Source organism: Chelmon rostratus, chromosome 24, assembly GCF_017976325.1.
Source record: "Chelmon rostratus isolate fCheRos1 chromosome 24, fCheRos1.pri, whole genome shotgun sequence".
Classification (NCBI taxonomy): Eukaryota; Metazoa; Chordata; class Actinopteri; order Chaetodontiformes; family Chaetodontidae; genus Chelmon; species Chelmon rostratus.
Genome location: NC_055681.1, coordinates 6,459,543 through 6,483,895, shown reverse-complemented (window position 1 = coordinate 6,483,895; position 24,353 = coordinate 6,459,543). Strand labels below are relative to the sequence as shown.

The 24,353-nt window shown below is 44.0% G+C and overlaps 1 protein-coding gene across 2 annotated transcripts in view; it reads right to left on the bottom strand.

Moving 5' to 3' along the window:
• Positions 1-24,353, bottom strand: part of LOC121627191 (microtubule-associated protein tau-like) — a 60,642-nt gene that overhangs the window by 29,118 nt on the left and 7,171 nt on the right. For both annotated transcript variants that reach the window (XM_041965941.1, XM_041965940.1), the window contains exon 2: positions 9,474-9,550. The gene's annotated coding sequence lies outside the window, so the exon portion shown is untranslated. The remainder of the gene's footprint in view (positions 1-9,473; positions 9,551-24,353) is intronic.

Below are 24,353 nucleotides of genomic sequence, written 5' to 3'. Positions count from 1 at the left end.
TCTTGGATTGGTCCGCTGGGGCTGAGCCAGGGGATGAGTTAAGGCTTCAGCCGGCGATGAAGGAAGAAAGACTTGCACGTTTACTCTGCTTTGGGAGCGTAAGGAGGTAGAAAACAGAGCATCCTGTTAACATTAAAGCACTGTGAAAGGACCGTCGGGGGGGTTCTGGCGCCAAAGCAGGCAATTGGACAGAGAAAGAAAGAGATAGTGGATGGAGGAGAGGGACCCGGAGAGAGCAGAGCTGAGATTCTCCAAACAGGAAGGAGGTTGATTTATTAGAGAGGAGAGAAAAGAGGCCTGGGGTGAAGAGAAGGAAACAGAATACACAGAGGAGGAAAGACAAGGACTTCTACTGAAGGACAGTTATGCTTTAATGCAACGTAGCATGCTCCTAATTTTCTGCACCACTTTTAATAGTTATGAAGAAATTGCTGAGATCTGTACAAGTTACACAATCGACCAATTTCCAATGGAAATTTTGAGTTATCATTTTAACGTCCACCTTTCCTTTCTCTTCCAAAGTTTGGTAAACCTCATGGTTTGTAAAAAATCATCTTACTACTCATGTTTCATTCCTCTTCAGACTCCTTTTCAGCAAAGCCGTAGTATGTAAAAGCCTTTTTTGTCTTACTGAATCCAAATTTATAAATTAATTTATTATGCTTCTGTTGAAAGAAGCAGGGGTTGATAGAACCAAAGAAAAAAACAGAATTCACGAAAAGGAGGAAAATATTTGGAGTCGTATTAAAATCCAAAACACCGGTCAAATGACTCACATTGATAGTGACTGAGAGACGGGGGGTGGAGCGGGAAGAAAACAGGAAGAAAGAGAGAGAAAAAGAGAGAATCTGCAGTCACACAGGAAGTAATGTCTCTTCTGAGGCCAGCCAGGGAGGCTGAGGGAAAAAAAAGGGATGAGGAAAGAGAAATAGATGGATAGATGCGTAGTTACCGCCCAGCCCAAAAATATCAGGAGCGTGACGAGAATAGAAGCATTGTACTCAAAGCCATGTTTTTAACTGCCACAGCAAATGATCCCTCTCTCACACAGCAGTCGCCTGCTTGTTTTGAAACCTCCAGTAAGCCTCTAACAAAAAAAAAAATTGTCTCAATCTTTTTTCCAACAGTGCGCCCACGTTTTTTTAATTCTCTCAGGGAACATTTAGGAACATGTGGCGCTTGTGATCTTAACTGGAAACAAAGCCAACAAACTGATGCAAGTTAACTGTAATTGGGAAAATTAATGGACTAATGAGTGAATTCCAAAAACAATTATCATCTGTTTGAGCATTGTCACCAAATGTCTCCTTTATTTTTACTGCGCTAATGGTCTGATAACCACAGCCTGTCTTATGATCAAGTATCTGAGGCGTGTCATATCTAATCTCAAACCTCATTAATTGCAGCTTTTACGGGATGAAATAATGCTAATTTTATATTTTCACAATCTTATCAGTCACCCAAGATTACCATCAACTCTGTGAGCACATCCAGTGGTCGGTATTTCATGAGATGGGCACAAACAGTGAGAACAGGGTTGAACAAACAAGCAATTTGTCTTGAGCCTCTGGAAAGGAGGAACACACTTGACGGCGCATTTTTTGCTTGACATTCCGCGCTGACCTGCATGCTCCTCCCGGGAGGAGGGAGGCCAAATGGGTCAAGCAGAAGGCAAAGAGAAAAGAGGAGGAGGAAGGGAAGAGTCATGGAGAGAGGAAGGAGGGGAAGGAGGTCAGAGTCTGACCTAATCCACAGATTTGACTTCATCATCAGAGATGAGGCAAACAGGAAATGAATCCTAATCTCAGCGCCACGCTAAAAGGCCTGATAAACCGTGCAAAACTGTGCTGAAATGAGCCAAGAGAAGAGATAAAGGGGAACGTCACAGAAAGACATTTCCAGAATGATCCAGTTCAGCTTTTATCGAGCAGTGGTTCTGCAGGCAATCCTTTAATGCTGGTGTATTGATCTCTAACACTGCTCATCCTGCAGGAATTTGATCATCCAAATGTCATTTTCAGACTCGACCATACACAGCCTTTCAGATGGACCAAACACTGACGAAAGAATGAAAATGCTGCATTAATCATCACAATATGCAAGAATATGTCAATTCAGACACTTTGGCACAGGCTATGACCTGATCTTGCCTCTTAAACCCACACCTCATCAACCTGGGAATCATGTTTCTGGATGAATATGTATGTTTACGTCCAATGCCAACGTTCAGAACCAATGCAGGAATTAGCGTGCATGTAGCTAGCATGGGCGTATTAAGAACTAAATGTGACTTCCTGTTGTCTCCCCGCACACATGAACGCCATCAAATAGCTTTGATGGCTCTAAGCTAGCTCACAGACCAGCACTGTTCCTTGGGGCTTGGTATAACGAGGCAGAAACGACGGGGGTCAGACTATCATGCAGGAAGCTTCACATTTTATTAACTGCAACCGCATTAGCTGCAATCTTTCTGTTACAGAACCAGACCACATTTGTCATGCACAGACCTTTAAAAATGTTGGTACTGAAGCTGAAGGCCAGTGTCTTGCCTGAGGACACTTCGCCTTGCTAGGGAGTCGAACTGCCGAGCCTCTGATTATCGGACCACCCGCTCCCTCTCCTGACAGCTGCCGTCTTGTTTGTGAAGCATTCCCCATGTCTGGACAGCTTTCTGTGACAGTCTAGTCTTTGGCACGGTGTTAAACAGTTTTTTTTTTATGAGTTATGCACCAAATACTGACATAAACAGGAATTTCCAGCACTACTTTGTTTCGTAATGTAGTCCCAGTTTCCTGAGGACATCAAATATGGCTGCCAGAAGATATATAATGTCATCCGAAGGCTGAGTAGCAACTTCCAGAACTACTCCTACCTCCTACTACAGGCTAGAAAATGAAGCATGATTGCGTTATTAAGCAATCCCACTGTACTTTAAATCACTGAAGTGTCACTTGGGACCTAAAGGAGATACGCAAGTGAAATCAAACCACAAGAAATTACATGATTCATGCTCATAATGCGGCTTCTGAAGCTGCAGTGGTTTGCTCTGGCTGTGTTTGGTGTGTTTCGGTCCAACCTGGGGGTCCAGCCAGCACATCTGACAGAGCCTCTCCTCTGAGGTCTCTGCTTCCTCCCCTCTCAACATGGCCATCGCCCCCACTTCCTCATCTATAATCCACGCAGACAGCCTCCTCCTCCCTCCCACACGCACACATTCCCTCAGGCCAGTGCACGCCTCCACATAGCAGACACACAAACACATGCGTGGTTAATACATCAAAGCCACGAGGAGTTGTGGTCAAGGTGAGGAATGTTGAACAATGTGTTCTTCTATGTTTGTCCAACATATGATCGATAATAGACAAAGGTTCAAAATAAAACGAAAGAAAACATTTAAAAACATGATTTACTAATTTCCATAATAGCGACCGCAATTAGGAAACCAAACTTCACTGAAAACTCAAATTCAGTAACAACTGAGGTTTATATTGTTCAACTCCTCACTCTTTTTCCACATCATTTGAGATTTCATAACCATTTTAGATACTAACTTGGCTCCTCATTATCTTCATCACCGACTTCCCTCGATGTGAGCCAGCGAGTAATTGCATCTGTGATTCACTTCGCCTTTTTTAATCACGACTCTCCATGAGGTCCATGAGTCCTCTGTTCTGCAGGGGCTTCTGTTTACAACAGCTATGCAATCTTACAGGTGTACAGACACACTGGACGCTGTTTTCTGCACCTCCGCTCTTTGCACAGAGGGGCTAATGAGCCAAACTCTGCCAGGAGGGAGGCTCATTAATTAGTTTGGAGGAAGAATAGAGCTGAGCATGAGAGAGCACAGACACTGATGACCAGACAAACTATAAGCGTGATTGTTTGAAGATGGAGGGGGAGCAGGGCACTGCGAGCGGTGTAATGAGGTGCACCCACAAAACTGGCTGGGATCAAACAGGCGCACACTCAAAAAGGTTGTCTTCCACGTCAAACCTGCCTCCTAGAAACTGATATCGTACAATGTTTCCAGGACATTGTGGTGGCAAACGTAATCGCAGGATTATGTTCAGAGGCAACGTCTTTCTGAGTGAATGATCCCGAGTCCTGACAGCGGCAAAAGCACTTCAGGCTAAGAGATTGGGAAAGGCTTGGATTAAAATGTTAATTTCACAGCATTGGTGGTAATGTTGGCGTAGTGGGCGAGGTTGGAATTGGAGGTCACATGGCATGCTTGAACTCAGAGAGACTTTCTCCGCACACGGTAATCATAAAACAAAAATGGCTCTAAAACAATGAAGGAGAGAAAGCAAACTCCTCATAATACCCAGGTTAAGTTTCACTGAAGCAACCAGATAATTTGGCACTAATTGTGCAATTAGAGACAGAGTGTGCTACGATTGGTAATTGGTACACTTCCAATTAATGACTTCCAGCTAGCGACTAATGCAACCCGGAGATTCTTTTAATTAGTGCACAGCAGGTCAGCCAACCATGCAAAAAATGTGACATTTATCAACAGGGAAGCACACAACTCAACATATAGAGGGAATAAAGTGTGCAATAATGAAGGAATAATATTTACTTTGGATTAAATGGAGCGGTAAAAGGAAATTCCATCTGGAAATCTGCTTTTCAGGGCGCTAAGAGTTGAACTGTGCTTCTATTTTCCCTGTAAATTTACTTCACTTGCAACTTTCTTTTCAGGAAATCATTCAGACTTGAACATAATGCATGAATCATTGTCACCACTGGCATGTGATCGGTAGACACATGCCGCAGCAGTGGAGAAGACCTCGGATCCACATGTTAACACACATGCCTCGTACTGTAGATGCAAAAACCAAACACGCTCTCTGCCCCTCAAACAGTCTGCAAGCTCAAACACAGGCCAGCAGCACTTTTCCTTGCTGCGTTGTGTAAACCAGGCAGGACCAGGTGCAGGTCTTTGCGCCCCCAAGGCGACAGCTGCACTTCAGAGTGGAGACATGTGGGAGATATCTATGTTCATATATATATGTAGGTTTCTTAGTGGCCTCTGAGCATTACACACATATTCATCCATCAACATGCTAAGACAAGGTGGCCCAAAATTGGGCCTGGGAAGCTTTAACCCTCAAGAGTGTGAATGCGTGGAAAATGTGTAAAATATAACATTGTAAGAGAAGACTGCAGCTGTTAAGTGGTTTGTTCTGGCAAATCTGGTTTGCTTTTACAATTCAGTTGCATCTGCATTGATATTTTGTGCAGCTGATTAGTAAGATAGACATTGACAAGCGTCCTAAATTCTTTGCTTTACTTTCTTTTTCATTATCAGCTTTCTAGCAACATATTAGGCTCCAAAGACAATCCCATAAATTAAACTTCAGCCCATTTACTCTCTATCGTGCATCAAATTTTTAGACAGCTGTGACTAACTTTTATAAATTCTTCTCGAAAGTGGTGCAAGTGCTTTGTGGATTAACTGAAAGGATGCTCACATCTTCAGTAATCCCTTCTTTCCGTGATGCAGAATCATCACATACTCCTCAGCCACGCCACATTCAAGCTCGTATAACGGGTTCACCAACTGTCCTGCGGTCCACCTGAAATAACACGCTGTCTATTGTATTCAGCTTCATCCGTCTCTATGGCTCACCTCATCTTTGTCAGCACTCTGACATCCAGCTACATACACCATCAAGTATCACTTGTCAACAGACACCTTGGGGCGTTCTGTCAAAGTCGAGGGAGGTGCTGGGTCGACTGCAATGTCCCTTTCTCCTGCAGTCTGCCACTGCTGCTGACCCACATTACACATTGATCTCTGATAGGTATGAAATGCCTCGATGGTTAAAAAACACTGCAGTGTCAGAGGTTGATATTGAAAAATACACTTGCAATTACTGGATGACTTAAAAATCTGACATGGCAGTTGGATAATCAACTAGCTGGTACGATACATGCATGAAGTCCTTCTCCAGTGTCCATGGTTCTGTTCATAAGATGTAACTATGACTGACTGAGGACATGGGAGTTAGGATAAAATCTTTACTCAAGGTCAGAGAATTTTTCAAAACAGTGCAACAGTGAGAGACATTTGAAAGAAAAAATCCCAACTCGAGGTCCATTTACATGCATTCTCAGCTGCATCTCCAAGTCACTGCTCAGTATTTACATTGAAGATACACAGAGCAAACGTCTTCCGCTGAGATGTGGTTGTAAGCACCACAAAAAAAGCAAGTAAACAGGTCTTGAGTGGACCTACTTTTTCTTTTTTTTGTTGCGCTTGCAACTAAAACTGAAAATGACTACCATAGGAATCAATGCATTCTAAAATAGGGGAAGCATATACACATCACTTCTCTATGAAATCCAAAACCAAAAAAGCACAACAGCAATTTTTTAGTACTTTTTCAGAGACGTATTTGGTCGGTGCGGTCAATGTCCACAAACACTGGATCTTATATTTCCAGTAAATGCCAACTGAAAGCATTTGTGCGTTCCAGCATAACCACAATTCAAATATCTGTTTCAGATGAACTTAAGTCAGTTAGAGAAGGGAAGAAGCCCAAGATATAGAAACAATGACCTTCTTTTTCACACTTGGCATCTCTGGAACACCTACATTTATCTCCATTGCATTTCAAATGTCTTGCTGACAAGCGGTAGTTGGACCCAGGGGCGATGTTGACTCCAAAACAATGTCCCTCTCACCCACTGGTTTTGCCCTGCGAGCACGGCAACAGTTGGTTAACCGACCGCTACGCCGACCTCCGTGCCAAACAACGACCTCGCTCCGAGGGCATGAGCTTGGCAGGACTGGGAGAGGGATGCAGGAAAAAGGGGAAGAGGAGGAGGAGGACGACGATTGGGGGGGGCAGGACTCCATTTGTGACCCCAAAAAAGAGGACAGGGAGAGGGTGCCCCCTCGCCCTCCCCTCCTACGCCATGGCATGTCATTTGAAGCTGGTTCCCAGGAAAAGACAGCTCGCCTCAGAGCTGCCCAGCAACCATGCAGGCAGACGGAGACAGATAGAGGGAGAGGGGCTGGAGGTGAAGTGGGGGCAAGTCACTGGGGATGTGACAGACACCATGGTGACTTCTAGCACAGTCATAGACATAAACACATGTACTGGAAACTGACAGGAAGGAACAGGGAAGCAGAATGGAACAACAATGTCCCCCTGAGAACAAAAAATGTCCAAGACTACATCCTTCTTGTGCCAAATGGTCCCCCACGAAATGAAGGGAAAAATCAGAGCTGTCCATTCTCATTTATTGATTTACATATATCATTTCTTTCATGATTCAGTCAAAATCTAACATGCACTTTTAGTTGTTAGCTCATTAATATGCATTGCAAGCTCTGCCAAAAATTTGTTGAGAGGAAAAAGCCCCTCTCTGTACCCTTTTGATATTTAGTCCACTAACGAGGATTGCATCTTTTTAGTATTCAAAAACATCAGAAAGTCTGACAGTCAATCAACAATCTTGTGTTGTGTTAGCTAACTGCACACATAATCCAGCCCAGTACGTTGCCTGCTAGCTTGTAGGCGAGTACTGACCATACTTACCAATTGCAAAAGCTAGCAGGTAGTAAATAAATGTCAGAATCCCTCAATTGAATTTTTAAGAAGAATAAATATATATTTTTTTTTTATTTAAGTTTTCATCACTTAACGAGGCTCTTCAGACAATCATGGCTGAGCAGCGGTGAACCTCGGTGTGTAGAACTACATCATGCTAGCCACCGTAACATTAGCTCAGCAGATAAGGGGAGATTGAAAGCCGCAAACAGGGTCAATTTAGATGATATCTTCAGCTGTATGGTTGGATGTGATTTACCAGACATTTGTTATTAGTTAATAAGTTAGTGAGGATTAACAAGACATGTTTTTGGTATTCCAAAAAAAACAAATGTCAATCTTGTGCTAGTTAACTGTACGTCATCAAACCCGGTATGCTGTAGCTAGCTAGAAGTCGAATAATACTGACCAACAAGTAAAGCGAGCACACACTAAATAATAGTCAGAATCCCTGTTACACTTTTAAGAAGATCAATATAAATATCTCAATCACCTTAATGAGGATCTTCGGACCTTCTGAGCAGCAGTGATTCTGTGTGTGGTGTTGTCATGTTCAGGTACTGTAATGTTAGCTAACGTTAGCTCTGCAGACAAAGGAGAGGCTGAAAGCTGCAAACACGGTCAATTTAGATGACATCTTCAGCTTTACGGTGAAATGTGACTTACCAGACATTTGTCATTACTAGGCAGTATTAAGTAAACAACTTTTCAACAATTCTACTTTCGAATGATTTAAACATTTATCAGTGGTACAATTAGACCCAAGTGAAACAGAAAAGTGCACATTTTTCCATCACCTTGATCATAATTTTTAAAAACTTCCTGTCTGTTCAGAGTTATTGAAGACAAAACAAAGCTATACATTTTAATGAAAAAGTCTTTTTTAATATCATCTTATCATCTTCAGGTTTTGTTTATTGTCCCCCTTGGATGGAATCTGTAAGGTAGTACTGGGCCCAACTGACCATGTTCCCGAACAAACAGAAAAGGGAGGCTGAGTGGGAGAGAAATGACAGATCACAAAAGATAAAGGCAGGGACATGCAGAGGGAGGAATAAACAAGAGTAGGAGGGAAGAAGAAAAGAAAGGGTGGGAGAAAAGGGGGTAAAGACAGTGAGTCTGAGTCGGCGTCTCATCACTCCATCGCCACCTGCTCACATCAAAACCCGACCGAGCCGTCAGCAAACTTGTGACAGCCAGCTTTGCCGACGCTGACAGGCGGAGTAATTTGTCCTCTGGTCTGGCTCAGCTTGGTGTCATTCCCACCCCAAAACCACCAACAATCTGTTGGCTATGAGTCGCTAACCGCCAACGGCCACATGCCATCACAGCTCTACTTGTACCACAATCGCCATTATTTCCAATTGAAATCATCTCTTGCTCCAAAGAGCAAAAAATGACAGGATCAGGGTTTTACATCCCTTTTTTTTTTCCTCACATGCACACAGGAGTCGCAGCACACTCACGGTGAACTATGCTTTCCCGCTGGCTGAATAATCAGCAATGTCTAGACGAGATACGTCACAAAGACGAAAGTCCACCAAAACAGAGCAGCAGCCCCTGGCATATCACAACACCTGCTTTTTCACTCAGTTATTTGAAAATGTCAGTAGCAAATATCCTGGATAATTAAAATCTCTGCAAACAAAGGGTAGATGATATGATTGGAAACATGCTCCGGGGAGAAGAGGAAACTGAAACAGAAAGGAAAGAGCACTTTGCCCCCAGATCTACCAACAAAAGGGGAGTCATTCTGATTTCGAGCTATTAATGCTAATATACCTCATATTTCCTGCCACTATAAAAACTGATGTCCCAGTTTACTCTTCATCATTTTCCAAGCAATAAAGCGACAGAAAGAATCCAACAGATACGCTTCCATGTCAAAGAAAATATATAGCGTCTTACCTGGTGGGGTAGGGCAGATACTCCAGCTTTTTGTCTGCAAAGAGTGCACAATGGGGGGGGGGGCAAGGCAGCGGCTTCTGCAGAGAGAGCAAAAGAAAAAAAAGATGAGAGACAGAAGAAAGAGAGAACAGGAGTCGTAGGGGCAGCGCCGCACTGACAGAGATGGCTGATGCTTTCTCGCCGGCGAGCCGAGCCGGCAAGCAAACTGCTGCAGCTCACACAAACACACACACACACACACGGAGCAAACCGGCGTGCCGTCTCACATAGATCTCCAACCCCCCTCGACTCCCCTTCACTAGCACACACTCTGCAACCAAACCAGTGTCTCCATTGCAATGGGGAGGGGTGTATAGTGGGGGGAGGGATGGGAGGGGTTCGCCGTGTCTGAGCACAAAAAATGTGTGTATGTTTGCATGCATGTGTCAGTCACATTAATTCACGTTTGAAAGGGATACGCTGCTCATCCCACCCGAGGGGACCGAGTTCCAAGATAAATCTCTATCCAAGAAAATTTCATTCTCCTCTCTGTGTCTAAAATTCTGCTCTTTTGCTCAAAGACGCTCGCATTATGAATGCATGAAACAGTCGTACATGACGGCGAGTGGAGCATGTATGTGTGCGTTTAAAGGAGGGGTGCAGGGCTTGCCCCACACTGAATAATTGCCCTGTCCCGGTGCTCATTTGCAGGCACGGCCAACTACAGCAGCAGCACTGAAACAAAGGCAGAGAGGGGGAACGAGGGGGAAAAGAGGGTCTGAGCGAGAGACTCAGAGAGAGAGAAAGAGACTGCAGAGGCCAAACAAGCAGAGCAAAAGCATTCAACTCGGTAGCAGTGAGCGCTGACTGCTGAAAGCCTAATTCCCTGCTCATTACTCCAACCTCAAACCACATGAAATCAAATATATTTATAGTGCAGGAGCTCACAATGGGCCCGGTCTTTAACTATCCATCACTCGCAGTACTACAGATGTCAGAGTTGGGGAATAAATACAGACATTATGAGTTGAGTAGACCAATCAAAAGAATGTGAGTGCAAATTTGGACAGCTGGATAAATTGACATGCAAGGTGAAAACAAACAAGTGAAATCCAGGGTTTTTTTCATTTTTTACATTGCTCAGATGCCATACGTGTTCACTGGTATGGCACTGGTCACTAATCATGAAGGAGGATATGAAGCTGGTTGCTTCCAAATTGATGGGATTTTAGGCCAAAATCCCCTTTTCGAGTTTTCATGGAGAGTTTCCTACCCAGAATTTGGCTAGCATCATGTTAGCTTTGGGCTAAACTTGCAGTAACAGTGGAGCTCTGAGTACTGATGCCTAGACCACAAAATATTTGGTTTTGATTTTATTATTAAAATCAGCAGTTAAAGTGGCTAAATCATGCTAAATACATTAGCGGGCAGATATTAAAGCAGCTACAATCAACACTGTTATGTCAACAATGGATCACATAACTCCTTGCATTGTTTTTAGCGATTAGCTATTAGCATTTAGCAGTTAAAGAGCTAGATATTTTTTGCAAAAAATTGGTGGAAATCAAAACGAGAGTAGATGGAGGTGCAGGTTCAGGTTGAAGGTTTTGTGATAATTTTCTGATCATTACACTAACGTTAAAGCACAGAACTGCTTTTACTGGTAAAATAAAAACGCACGGATCACTTCATGGCCAGTCTGAACTGTGGGAATAACGATACATTAACCAACAACTCTTTCAACATACATTTGGCATGCCACTATTGTATTAACATACATATACTTCTGAACCTATTATTTATGAAGGAAAGAAATTAACCCACTAAACCAAACCAGTATAACCAGACTGATTTGAAGAGACACTCCCAAACACGATCGCCAAACCTCACACAGACCGCTGAGGTTGATGCGAGGCTGAATCATCGAGGACAGTCATACCGTTCCCAAAACCACATGAAAAATTAGAGGAGGAGAAGGAATAGAGCAAACCAGCCCTGTTCCTTCCATCCCACATCACGTCCTCTCCCAGTCCACTCATTAGCTTGTCCTCTTTCAGGGGGGTGGAAAGAGCCATCAGTGTAAGACTGTAATCAACCTGTCAGCATCGGGGACTGGATCAGGTTTAAATAAAGCGAATGAGGCATTTAACATGGGAGCAGAGAAATAATCCCCATGTTAAATTGAATTAAGAGATAAAATTCAATTTTCACCTTTGTTTAGAGGTTTCAGGGCTCATGATGGAGCAGGCGGCACGTCGCCATTGGAAATGTGGATTTTGGGGTAAAGGCAAAGAGATGGGAGATAAGAGATCAGGAGCAAGGCGAAGAAAAAAGGAGGTTGGGTGGCATGGGAGGGAGAGACCCTGAGCTCGGAGAGGCGCAGACAGTCCTGTCAACACCAGCCGCCTTTAGGGAGGCCTTTTGCCAGCACTGATTAGAGAGCGAGGCCTGGGCCGGAGCTGCAGAGCCAGCTAGCGTCGATGCTAACATCTAATCTCCCCTCCGCCTCCGCTGCCAGAAAGCAGATGCTAGTCGCGCTAACACCACTCTGCCACCACCCAACCGTCAACAGACACGGCGGTAGGCTGAACTCGCCGTCACCGGATTACTATGTTTACCCTGTGTTAGAGCAGGACATATGGACAGTTAAACATCAGACAGGTGCTGCTAAACAGGCTACGCCGCAGTACAAGAGTTCACTGTGTCTTTAGAATATTTAAAGCATGCTATGACACAGTCAGAGTCGTGAAAACACTTGACACAACAATGGCAGCATTACAATCTATTTGACACTGTTTTGGACATGACTTAGTGTCTGACAGCATGACTGAAGAACTACTTGATGCAGAGAGACCAAGAAATGCAGCAAATGTTGATCTTAAGTCTTAATTTTCTGAGGTTTTCTTTCACAAAATAATATTTTTGACCAAGCGCAGTCCGAAGAAACAAATATTCACTGTGCACAAGTGAAGTTTGTCTATTTCAGCGGCAGATTTAATCACTTTCTTTCATAAAATCGGTGCATATGGTTATCACGGGATGTCTTCACCCAGGTTACAATAAAACCGTCTGTCTAATCCCATATTAAAAGGTAGGTCAATCTCATTGCAGTATAGGGAAGTGTGGGTGTGGGTTCATCACTAGAGCCGGTTGTTGCCTGCTCCCCCAGCAGTGAGATTGGGGCACAGCCAACTCACTATGATCAGGATTAGCCGAGTGGATCATCGTAGGCTTGGGTGTAATCTGCCTGGACCCCTTCATCCACATTTGGACTGTTTGATGTGCTGTCTGAGAGAGACAACTTCTCAAATCAAGAAGAAAGAACTGTATTTTTTTTTACTACTACTAAGTTTGTAGCCCTAAAACCACATGATATGAGGCTGATAAGAAGTCTTTTGCAGTATAAAGGGTCACAAATAAAGCGTCACCTGCTTCTCCAGGAAAATGAACTGGTGCTGACTAATGCTGGAATTCACTTTGCCCATGAATCCCAGACTTGCTGGTGTGTCATCACATCCAAAAAGCTGCCATCTCATTGGACCACCTCTGCAAGGATGACTCAAGCTTTTTAAAAATGCAGCATCGGGCAAACTTATTGCAGGTGCTGGAGAACAGCGGCGGCTTCGGGGCCTCTGCGTTATCGAACTCAAGTGGCATTAAAGCTGTTTTAGTATGCCACCGTGAAACTCGACCCGTCGTGGTTTACGAGGGAGCGGAGAGCGGTTGACATGAATGCACATATCGATTAAAGATTAGGGTCAGTGCTTTGGGACAAAAAGGTGAGGAGGCAGAGGAAAGCTGAGACAATGTGTAATGGGGGGAGATAATCTAAACAAATACATCTGAATGTTAAGCACGGCATCAGAGCAAGCCTCTCAGCATTTATTGAATTTAGAAAAATTCTGGGATTCTGTTAAATTTTAGGTTTTTAGCTTTGGAGAAAACACATTTTGAAATGGGTAAATTGCAAACTCAAAAGTAGAGCTGACATGATTAATCTATAAATCGATCAGCGATTTTAGTGACCTAAATTCAAGATAACCCTGATGACATCATTATGACATCAACAGGGTTATTTTCTCAGACTCAAAAGAACTGTTCTCTCACAGCTTGTCTTGTATTTTTTACAAGTTAATTGAAATAAAATTGGTGGTTTGGACACTTTAACTGATATGTTTTGCTTCTTGAAATAAAATTTAAAAATATTATAAATACTATACTGGCATGTTTGCCATCATACTTTTTTGCTGATGACTGCAGCATACTGGCAGACGCTTTCTGTCCAGCTCGAGGCTGATGTCCAAGTCCCACAACTGCTCCTTCTGGCTTCAAACGCTAGAGAACACAGTGGCATCTGCTTGTTTTGTTGTTGACTTCAAACAAACAGTAAATTAGATTTAAGACCATGGAAATCTAATTACCCAAATCCGAGCTGATCTGGCTGTCTGTTCAAATGCTAGCAGCCACTCGTCTGTCTCGGGCCCAGTCGGCCAGGTCGTTCGCGTACCATTTTTCATCCGGGAAGGTTACGTCTGATTATCGGGTGAAGTCATTCCGATCTTCTCCATCCACTCTGCACACAGACATGCAGAGCCCAAATACCTCAGGGAGAGGTGGAGATAAGAAATGCTTCATTTTAAACGTTCACAACACCAGCGCAATAAGAGCGTGTGATATGTTTCTGACTGCCTTTAGTTTGTTCTTAGATTTAAGCTCAGTTTGTTGCTGGTTTAAACTGTTCAGTACAAAACTGGGCCTGCATAAGCACTGTTTGTACAGTTAACCAATCATCATGGCTGTCCTGACAATGGTGTTAAAAGATAATGATGACCATTGATGATTCAGTAGACTCAGTTCAGCTTGAAGATTTGGTGTTAAAGATTAGTTAGATAACAAACTATCAACCACCCTTAATCTCCCTTGAGCTAATTTAGAAAGCTTTCATCTTAAAACACAGTGACGTGTTATGGGGCGCTGGAGGACCTTGAACCTCCACCTGCTCATTCAGTTAACAAAATCCTCTTACGTGGGAGGGATGGAGTAGGTCTAATTTTGTCACCCTCTTTGCTGCCTGCCATCATTTTGTTTATTTGAAAAACAAACTCCTGCTGCAAATGCAAAATGTGATCACTTCCTGTGCTCCTTTATCTTTTCCCAGAATACACACCGGGTGTTTAAAGAGGCTATTATGAAGCTTTAATGAACTGCGCGCAGGCGAACTTCATAGAGAAACTGATGATGAATGGCAGAACATTTCTGTATATGAAAATGACTCTGTAGAGAGAGGGTGACAAAGCTACAGAATGTATTTACAGGCAGAACAGAATAAACTCAACTCCATTAATGTTTTGGAAAAAGAGACACTTTACGTGATGAAACTGACACAACTACCTGACAACCCAGGCGCTCGAGTGCAGAGAGCGACTGCATCAAGGCTTGTGAAAAGCGGTTCGTGGAAAGTGCAGCTTTCCTTGTTCGCAACTGAAACCAGCAAACAGCGGGCTGCTCATTTCAAGAGTGTGGCGTCTCCATGACCAGCTTGCCATTCACGACACAACTGAAAATACAACCAGTAACATATGAGTTTTGGAATGTCCAAAACTCTTCTGACGCTACAGCTGGACCACCACTGGATGAAACATTAACTGTGACGGGTGGAAGCGATCCTTCCTTTCTGCCACCCAGAGAGACGGCCTCTGAGGGGTGCGCACACTCTCATCACTCACATTCATATGCATGTACACAACAGGGAGGCACACACACACCCTCCCACGCTGACAGGCTAAAGATGGCCTCTGTGTGTGTGTGTGTGCTACTCTTGGACTGTCATTCCTCTTCGATATAAGCAGAACACAGGAAATTCCTCAAATGGGAAATATGCCTCAGAGAGGCCCGTTTAAAGCAGAGACGTGAGTCGAGGAGAAAGAAACAGACAGGAAGTGTGTGTGACTGTGTGTTTTACAGCGGGTGGAGGGGAATGATGCTCCAACTGTGGGGGAATTCAGGGGTGAGAACACAGTTAACCGTTTTTATGGACTTAAATAAATGTGCGCCTGTCTGTGGGTGTGTGCTTTACAACACAGTGCAGAGTGCGTGGCGTATATATCAACTATGTGCCCGTGTTGTGTGTATATGTGTGTGAACGCGGCAGCTCGCGTGCGCCTGGATTTACACTAACCACAGGGTGTAACCGTAGGCTTTGAAGTCGTCCCTACACCCTGGGCTGAACTCAAACACAGGCTACTGTACTAGATCCCATATTACTCCATGGAAAAATCACAACATGCCTTCTTCTCACAGGGAACACTGCCCTCTCTATTCCCCTCGTAAAACTTCAGCGGGTAGGAAAAGCAGAAAAGCAGCACAGAAGGGCTGCAGCTGTCAGTCATTTACATTTTTCTAGTGACCTTTGAATCATTTCGTCTACAAAATTAGAGAAAGTAGCAAAAAACAGCCTTCAGGAATTACGCAGAGCTCAAGGTGTTGTCTTTAAATTGATTGTTTTGTCTAACCAGGACACCCAAACCCAATTAATAAGTGATAAATCGTCATGTTTAAGAAGCTGGGACTAGCAAATGTTTGCCACTTTTGCTTAATAAATGACAATCAATGAACTGATTATCAAAATTAGGAACAAGTATTGTTGTTATTGTTGTTGTTATTATTATCATTAATGTAATACTGGGGTTTTCAAGTCTGACACACATGTGACACTCTGGATGTAAGTAGAAAGTTAGACTTGAGGCCCACTTTTTTCATGTATTTGTTTACATTTTGTCAATTTAACACAATTCAAAGTATGCAGAATTATCTACTAGCACTTCCTGTTTGTCATGTACCCATGGATGTACAGACAACTACCACCAGATAACTTAAAAATTTGAAGTTTCTCAGGCGAGTTATTATTTTTTTTATATATATATAATTTTCAACCTCATCTCTGGACACTTTTGCTGAGATGGTGACATTTTCGGAAAATGTAAACCACTCTGGATCGTGTCTGTGTGCTCAGGCTGGACTGAGTGATGGCTCAGATTTATTATGTAAAGTAAGGCGATCGGGCACAAATAATCTTCCTACATTGTCTCCATGAGCCGTGTGTCACTGCAACTGCTCACTGATAAGCAGACCAAAATAACTGAACCAAACGTAACTAACTTGTGGTTTTTGAAACACTGGCATGTACCTGTCCCTTTAGGCTCATGCATCATCTTTGCCATCGTGCAATTTGAAAACCTTTGTTGCAGAACCTTGGCCTCTGTCAGGAAGGTGGGGACTTAAGGGAGACTATGAGGGGAACTAAGGGTGAATTTAAGGGTTGAACCAAGGTGCAGACACAACGGGAAGCATGGATTAACAACACGCAACACAACGAGACAAGACTAGGACAACACAAGGAACTCACTAACACACAGGGCAAGACTATGGATAATACAATAAAAGGAAAACTCAATCAGGACATGAACACAGACAAACCAAGGGACAGGCTAGATTGTAATTAATAAATTTATTGAGACAACAAAAACCTACAACTAAGGAAACTAATTAACACTCTCAATAAACACAACGGGGCATGGATGGAACAGGGACAGCACAAGAACTAACTAACTTAGAACAAGACTACTAAAGACACCAAGACTAGCAACAGGAGGTAACATAGAACATGACAAAACTAAAACACTATGGCTACAAAACTAGAAAACCAAAAACGCTCCTTAAGGAGGAAAACACAAAAGGCTATGAAACGGACTGACCAACTGAAGAACTTGGTAAGAGAAACTAACTCAAAATGCACTCCTAGCAAATTGAGGAACAAGAATCTGAATAACAAGAGTAAATAAACAGAAAATCGCTCTTAAACGAGGAGAATAAATCGGCTAAACTATAACTTAAGACAAGAACACAGAAACTAGATTATAATGTAACTAACGAATAACACTATGAAAAGAACATGGCAGGGAACGATAACTAACGAGGGAAACGCAGACTACAATAAGGACGCGGACTCTACATACGACAAGACATGAACAAAGACAAGAACACGGCGATAAACAAACCAGAACTGTGGCAAGTAAAGACAAAGTCGAAACAAGGAACAACTCAAACCTGGACAGAAACGCGGACAGGAACAAAGGAAACGCAACATGAAACACTTACATGAAACAAGACAACACTCTTGGAACTAAGGAACTAGGGTAGAACTATGACTATGGTGAAGATGGGTGGCAGCAAGGTTACACAGACAATGACCCGACAAGGACAAAGGGAAGACACGGACTTAAATACACTAGGGGCAAACACTAATGACGCACAGGTGGGAACGATCAGACAATCACACGGGAGGGAAAACACAGGAAGTAAAGTAACAAAAGACACATAACATGAACCTTCAAAATAAAACAGGAGGTAACCAAAACCAGGCAAAGACAAGACACAATGGGGAACTTAACAAAATACGAACAAGACAGGGCAAGGGTACAGACTAAGACAATACAGAACTCTAACATAAAACATGGCATGACTATGAGGACATTAGGAATACACAGTAGAACAGAGAAACGAACCTGAACAAAGAAGACACTACAATGAACACTTACAAGGAACAAGGCGAAAGATCAACAAGAGAAAAACTAAACTAAACCGCCGTGCATGGCACGGGTCATGACAGCCTCAGCTGCTCATTGTCTAATTTTGAATCTGCTGTGCTGCTGCTGGATTGTGTGAACCGTATCTGTACCTGTAGGGTGTCTGTATGCAGCAAAGCAAGCAAATAACAAGTAGAAGAGAGACTTCAAAGGTCAGAGATGATGCACTCACACCCACACGGAGTGCACGAAAATCAAAACGAGAATAAAATCATGAAGGAAACAGTAATACATAAATCCCATTATTGCATTCCCCGGTGTGTGACATTTCTGTGGATTACTGAAAGGGCAGATTGCCAGCGAGGAAAGGTAAACGGCTGCAAATTGCAGCGGGGATGTCCCTGTTACGAAGCCATTTCCTGTTGACAGGAGTTCTGAGCCTTGCGTCCACAAGCCATCTGCTCTAAATTAGCACCTACACAGGGAGCACTGAGATCTGGGCACCAGTGGTCAGACACTGGGGTTTTGCTCCGGCAGCGGAGGACAGCTAGAGTTCAGCTTAATGACGACAGGCCTCAGAGACAGAGGTGAATATTAGATACTGGAAGAGGAAGTGAGCTCTTTGCCGTTTTCATTTTTTATTTGCAAAAAGGCAAATGAGGGGCAACAGATAACTGTGGTGGGGAGGAAGAGCTGTCTCGTTCAAGCACTTTTAACCGTTTCAGACTTGTTTTAATCCTCTTTCTGAAGAAGATTCATCTGAAATGTCACAAAAAAGAAAAGGAAGGAAACAGAATGAAAGAAAATGGGAATTAGGTACTTTTCCATCAAGTGATTTTGTGCTAATAGGCTAGTTTATCAGAAGGTGGCGGTGTAAGATTTGTAACATACGCCTGCCTCGAAACAGAGTAGAAAAAGTAGAGGTCGCAACCTGCAAACAACACAGAAAAATCTCAAAGAAGAAGAATAAGAAAGAAAACCAGCCACCTCGGCCATCTACAAGAGGAAAATAGAGAGAGGAAGAAGGCAAGACGGAAATGGCCTCTTCTTTCTCTCTCAGAGCGCAAACAGCTGACTCCTGAATTTTGATGCTTCTATCAACCTATTCTCAGGCAATACTTCAACATGCTCATAAAAATACCTTGATGGATCCCAAAGGAAGCCAAAGCATGTTGGGCAATTCTGCAGCAAGTGTTTTAGTTGCCTAACCATAACCGCATATTGCCCATACTTCTACCATTGGCTGTAACTAATCTTTCCCAATAACCAAATGTATTCTGGGGTTTTGCAGAATCGTCCAATATCAACGTTCTGACTGGTGTTTAGATGGAAAAAGCAAAATACAAAATTACTTCCAGCACGAGAGGCAAATTTGTGGCTTTACACAAGAAAAAGCAAAAACGAACTTCAGGACTCAATGTAACACAAATAACAAATAATAATTACACTCACAATCAATACAGTGATCCACAATTTCCATCTCAACACCAGCACATTTAGCACTTTCGGTTAATGAACTGATGTGCCGGTCCAGATGTTGGGCTGTTTCTGCAGAGAGAAAGCAGCAGATAAGCGCTGCTGAGCTGCCGTGGCATTCAGCCTGGGAGGAGAGAGGACACACGTGTCACTGAGACCGAGTGAAGAGCAGAAGTTTCTGGAAGTCATCAGAGACAGGCATGGGAGGGGAGGGGGGCCAGCTGCACGGGACTTTACGCTGCAGCGGAGGGGGACGTCACAGCGGCGCGCACACACCCACACACTGAGCGACAGCCATGCACGAACCCAAGGAACACACACACAGCATGCATTCAAATATAGCAAATTAACACTCACATAATAACACTTGGCGACAAACACACCACGCAAAGAGACCCACATCCTGGGCTGGCGGGTCACTGGCCCGTCATGCAAACACGCAGCTCGATGCTGCCAAGTGTAAACAACAATAAATGACAAACAAACACGTCGCAGAGCTGGAGTCAACAGCTGTCGAGTCTTCTGGGGCAGCACTGTCATTCAGGCAAGGCGCGGGAAACCGCCCTGTCAGGAAAGCATCCAGAACAAGCAAGCCGGCACTTTTCCCCTCCTCCTCCTCCTCCTCATCCTCCTCCCAGTCCCTCTCCACCAAAACTAAAAAAAAGAGTGAGTCATGGTTGGAGGCTCAGAAACAGAGATGATGTTGATTTTTTTTGGCTGCACCGAGTGGAGAAAAACTGCGAGCAACACCCTCATGATAAATGAATAACAATGTGTTATGTTTTCGCTTCTTTTTTAAATTGAAAACAAACCTTCAGCTGCTACTAAAAAGGATCATACAAACAGTTTTTCATGCTGAGTTATGGATGTATTTTTTCCCACATCATTTCAAGCAACTATTGATTTCCATTCATTCCTGTAAAAGGCCACCTCTGGCACCCACCAGCCTCCACGGACTGTGCCGCTCGCATTTGTTTTGCATCTTTTTGGTGACATTTTTGCAAGTTTAGTGTGTATTTAATGACTCATTTTATCAGTGATTTTTGTCCAAAAAGCCCAAGAAGTGAAGAGAACTCAAATGCACTAAAATAAACAGGAAACAATGGCATCTCGCAGCCTTCAGCCACAATGTCAAGTAAACAAAATGTGGAGTTAATAAGCTAAAAAAACTGGCATGGTGCTTTAAATAGGAACCACAGCAAAGGAAGAAAAAGCATCAGGCGTCAAAGAGAGAAGTCCGGCTGACAGTCTCAGGATGAGTGATGATGCAGAAAACACAACATGACGACTCGATCAACTCAAACAAAGCGCCTTTCAAAACAGCAAGTTAATAGCAAACATGGACAATCAAACGCATCCTCCCGCATCTTTCCTGTCGGCAGGAAGCATCGCCACAGTGCTTTTCACCTTCACCAACTCTTAAGTGCAGGCTATTAGTGAAAGTGATACAGCAATATTGTGGTTAGAGTAGGAGGCGAGCGTGGATTGCATGCAGGGGGGGAGGCAATAATATGAGCTGGCCCTTAAGGTAGATGAGGGAGGTCGGATGGGGAGGGGCTCCATTTACAAAAGAGGATGGAGTGAAGAATGAAGCTGATGTTATTAAGAATAAAGAGCAGGTATAATGCACTGATGCATCGGTGTGGTGCGCTGAAGCGATAATGACTGCCTGCACTCGAGGGACTCGAGGGTGAGGTCATTCTTCATTAACTTACTTGACATTTACATGCCTGGAGCCAACTGCAGCTCAGGACATGTCTGATTATTCCTGTGGCCTCCGTAAAGTCATATTTGCCACTGTATCCCATTAAAAGACATGAAAATTGATTAAGATCATGCCTCGCGAGGGTGTGTGGAAACGGTTGAAACCAGGTCATCATTTCACTGCACAGTTGGCGACGCTGTGTGGGCTACAGGTTTCTGTGGGGATCCGGAGGCTGATGTTATTGCTGCAATGATAGTACTTTGTTTCCATGACACTGAGATGAGTCACTATGGCTACGGCTCCATCGGGAAAAGTCAGACCCAAGGACTGCAACGGCGGAGCTCTTTATTGGCAGAGAGGTGATGTAGTGGGAAATAAAAAGCTTGGTAAACTGTGAAGTCACAAATGGCAATGCAAAAGCTACAGGCCCAGTATTACCTCTTTTTAAAGGAACCTGTTCTTATTAATCTGCATGCATGTGGCATCTTTGAATTCACAGAGTTCACAAGCACAATTAAAAACAAGGTTTTCCATCCTTCTGCCTCAACTTCATCCCAGAGCACGCCAAACCAACTGGTGGGCTACCTGCAACTAGAGGCCAGACCAGGTCTCATCCAAAACCGGCGTTGTTGGAGGGTATTTTCAATTTATTTTCAAAATTGTTGCAATTAAATTTCTCATGATTGACTCATTGGTTAAACGTTTCATCTCTAGAATGCTGACGAGAGCCGAAATCAAAAGTTCAGAGTTAGAAACACAACTTATTAAGGCTGAGGTCTGAACCCCCGCCGGGAATCATTTTTTATTCATGCCTGGTGGAAGTGATGACACAGCCGGAGTGACAAGAGTGGCAGAAAGACGAACTGAGCCCCCGCGCAGGTAAGTTCATCTGTCAGGAGGGGACATCAAGCGGTGCTGGTGTCAGTGCATCGTCAGCAGTCACGACGCACCCGCCAGCTCTGCAGCAGAGTGACATCGTCGACAATGCAGCTGACTGAGTGTCACTTTGGTTTTAAGCAAGGGGACACACGTACATATGCAAACACACACTCACAGAGGCAGGAATTCCCACACACACACAAAAAAAGAGCCGCATGCAGACACAGTCACATGCAGACAGAATGATGCAGGGCAGGCTCGGCCAGACGGAGCTTTGTGTTTTCATTACTCAGATGTGAATGCAGATTAAAGCGTCTTGAAGATCCAGCTCCGTGCATTTGTGGTTTACATCACAACTGGTACGCGTCTGTTGACAGGATGCCGCCCGGCGCAGGAAATAGCTGGGCTTGAGAACATATGAGCTACCGCTGATAAAACGCATTCCGCGCCTCCTGGTTTGAAACACGTGGAGCTGTGTCGAATTAGTGGTGAGAATATTGGAGATAAAGGCTGGTGAGAGAGGGGGACTGAACGGTTTACTGGCCTGCTTGGATCAGCTCTCTGTTGAGTCGTGATCTGATCTGTGGAGGGAAACGTTTTGGGGGTGTTTGTCTGTAATTATCAGGGCAGAAATGTTATCATTCCAGACTTCCAGTTTTTTCACAAAGTTGAAAAAAGCAGTTCATGTTGGCGATTTGTCATACTACTGTGACGAGACACTGCCCAAACATCTGAGCCGCTGTTCCAAATCATATGATTCATCCCGTCCTTTCTATGACGGCAGGTTTTTCACCACACCTTCGAGTGTGGCCATGTAGGACAGGTATAAACACTTTCGCAAATGTATGCCACCACACGACACTTCGTACAAACTGGTCCGATTCAAGCATACCATGACCTCAACAATTCAGAGACTTTTCTCAACATGTGAAGGAGCACTGAATCCTTCAGGATCTGAAAAATAAATGAATCACCATCTAAAGATAGAGGTTTTCACTGGACAGCAATATAATTAACTGCCAGATGTCGACCTGTTTGGTACCAAACAATCCAACAGACCAAATTACATCAAATCCACAGCAATTTTACGCCATGTTTCTTCAACTGCAGCCAAACTTTGGCTCCATCCATTTTTACACTATATATAATATTCAAGACAGAAATGAATTCTAAATACAGGCTAAAAGCAAGAAGCGGAAGTTCCAGCAGCGACAGCCAAAATACACTCTATTATGTCATGCTGGAGCTGCAAATCCAAGCACAGTCCCACACACACCAGTTGAGGCGCAGCTACTCAGGGAAACAAGCCTGACGAGCATTCCCACTCAAAGGAGTGGGAGCCAAACTCCAGCAGTTCTGGAGGTGCGTGTAAATCACGTCTGCTTCATTTGATCATCTGGCGGTCGTGAAACAGCCTACGACGTCGCACCGGCGGTGATTAACTCATGTGACCGGAGGTCTCTTTGACCAGGCGATGTGACGGGTCACGCAGAAAAAGAGGTCTATTATGCTGAGGTCCACTGCCCCTGGAGAGAGGGGTAACTTCTTTAGATTCTTTCTTGGCCCTCTCTATGGATGACCCCTGCTTGGAGAAAGGGGTGAGGAAGAGGAAAGGACTAAAAGGGGGTGTGGTGTGCCTCGATTAGGGTGCAGAGGTGGCAATCAGCCTGGCAAGCCCTCGGGGTGCAAGGAGCTCAGACATTTTCCTCCACACCCTGCAGTGCACATGGACAGGGGGCATCACATGCAGCCTGCCCCAGAGGTAGAAAGCAGATGGTGGGGATGGGGATTAGCATCTGAATGTGGACACGCAGATCTACAGGGGGTCTCCCTCTCCTCCTGTTTCCCCGCAGGGGAGAGGTGAGCCGAGGAAAAGGAGGCTCAGGAGAGACAAAACCAATAATTGGGGACCCATGGCGCGCAGACAAATGAACTGGGAAAAGCTGGTGGCTTTAAACAGTAGTGATTTTGCAGGAGAAACGGCCAATTACAGACTCTGCTTCAGATTATGCCTCTCTGTTATTTTTGCTGCAGCCTTTCTGTACATATGTCTGTGGATTTTACTCCACGCTGAGGAGCGGTATGCAAAATCTAAATGAAACGCAACACAGGAGCCAGCCTGCAGAGACGGTAGCAGGCGATAGCGATCAGGCCTCGTGCTCTCACAGACAGCAACAGAGATAACATCACACACATCGAGTGATGCAACGTTGAAGTCCACAACCACGATGTTTGGACTTGTGCTACCAAGTCAGG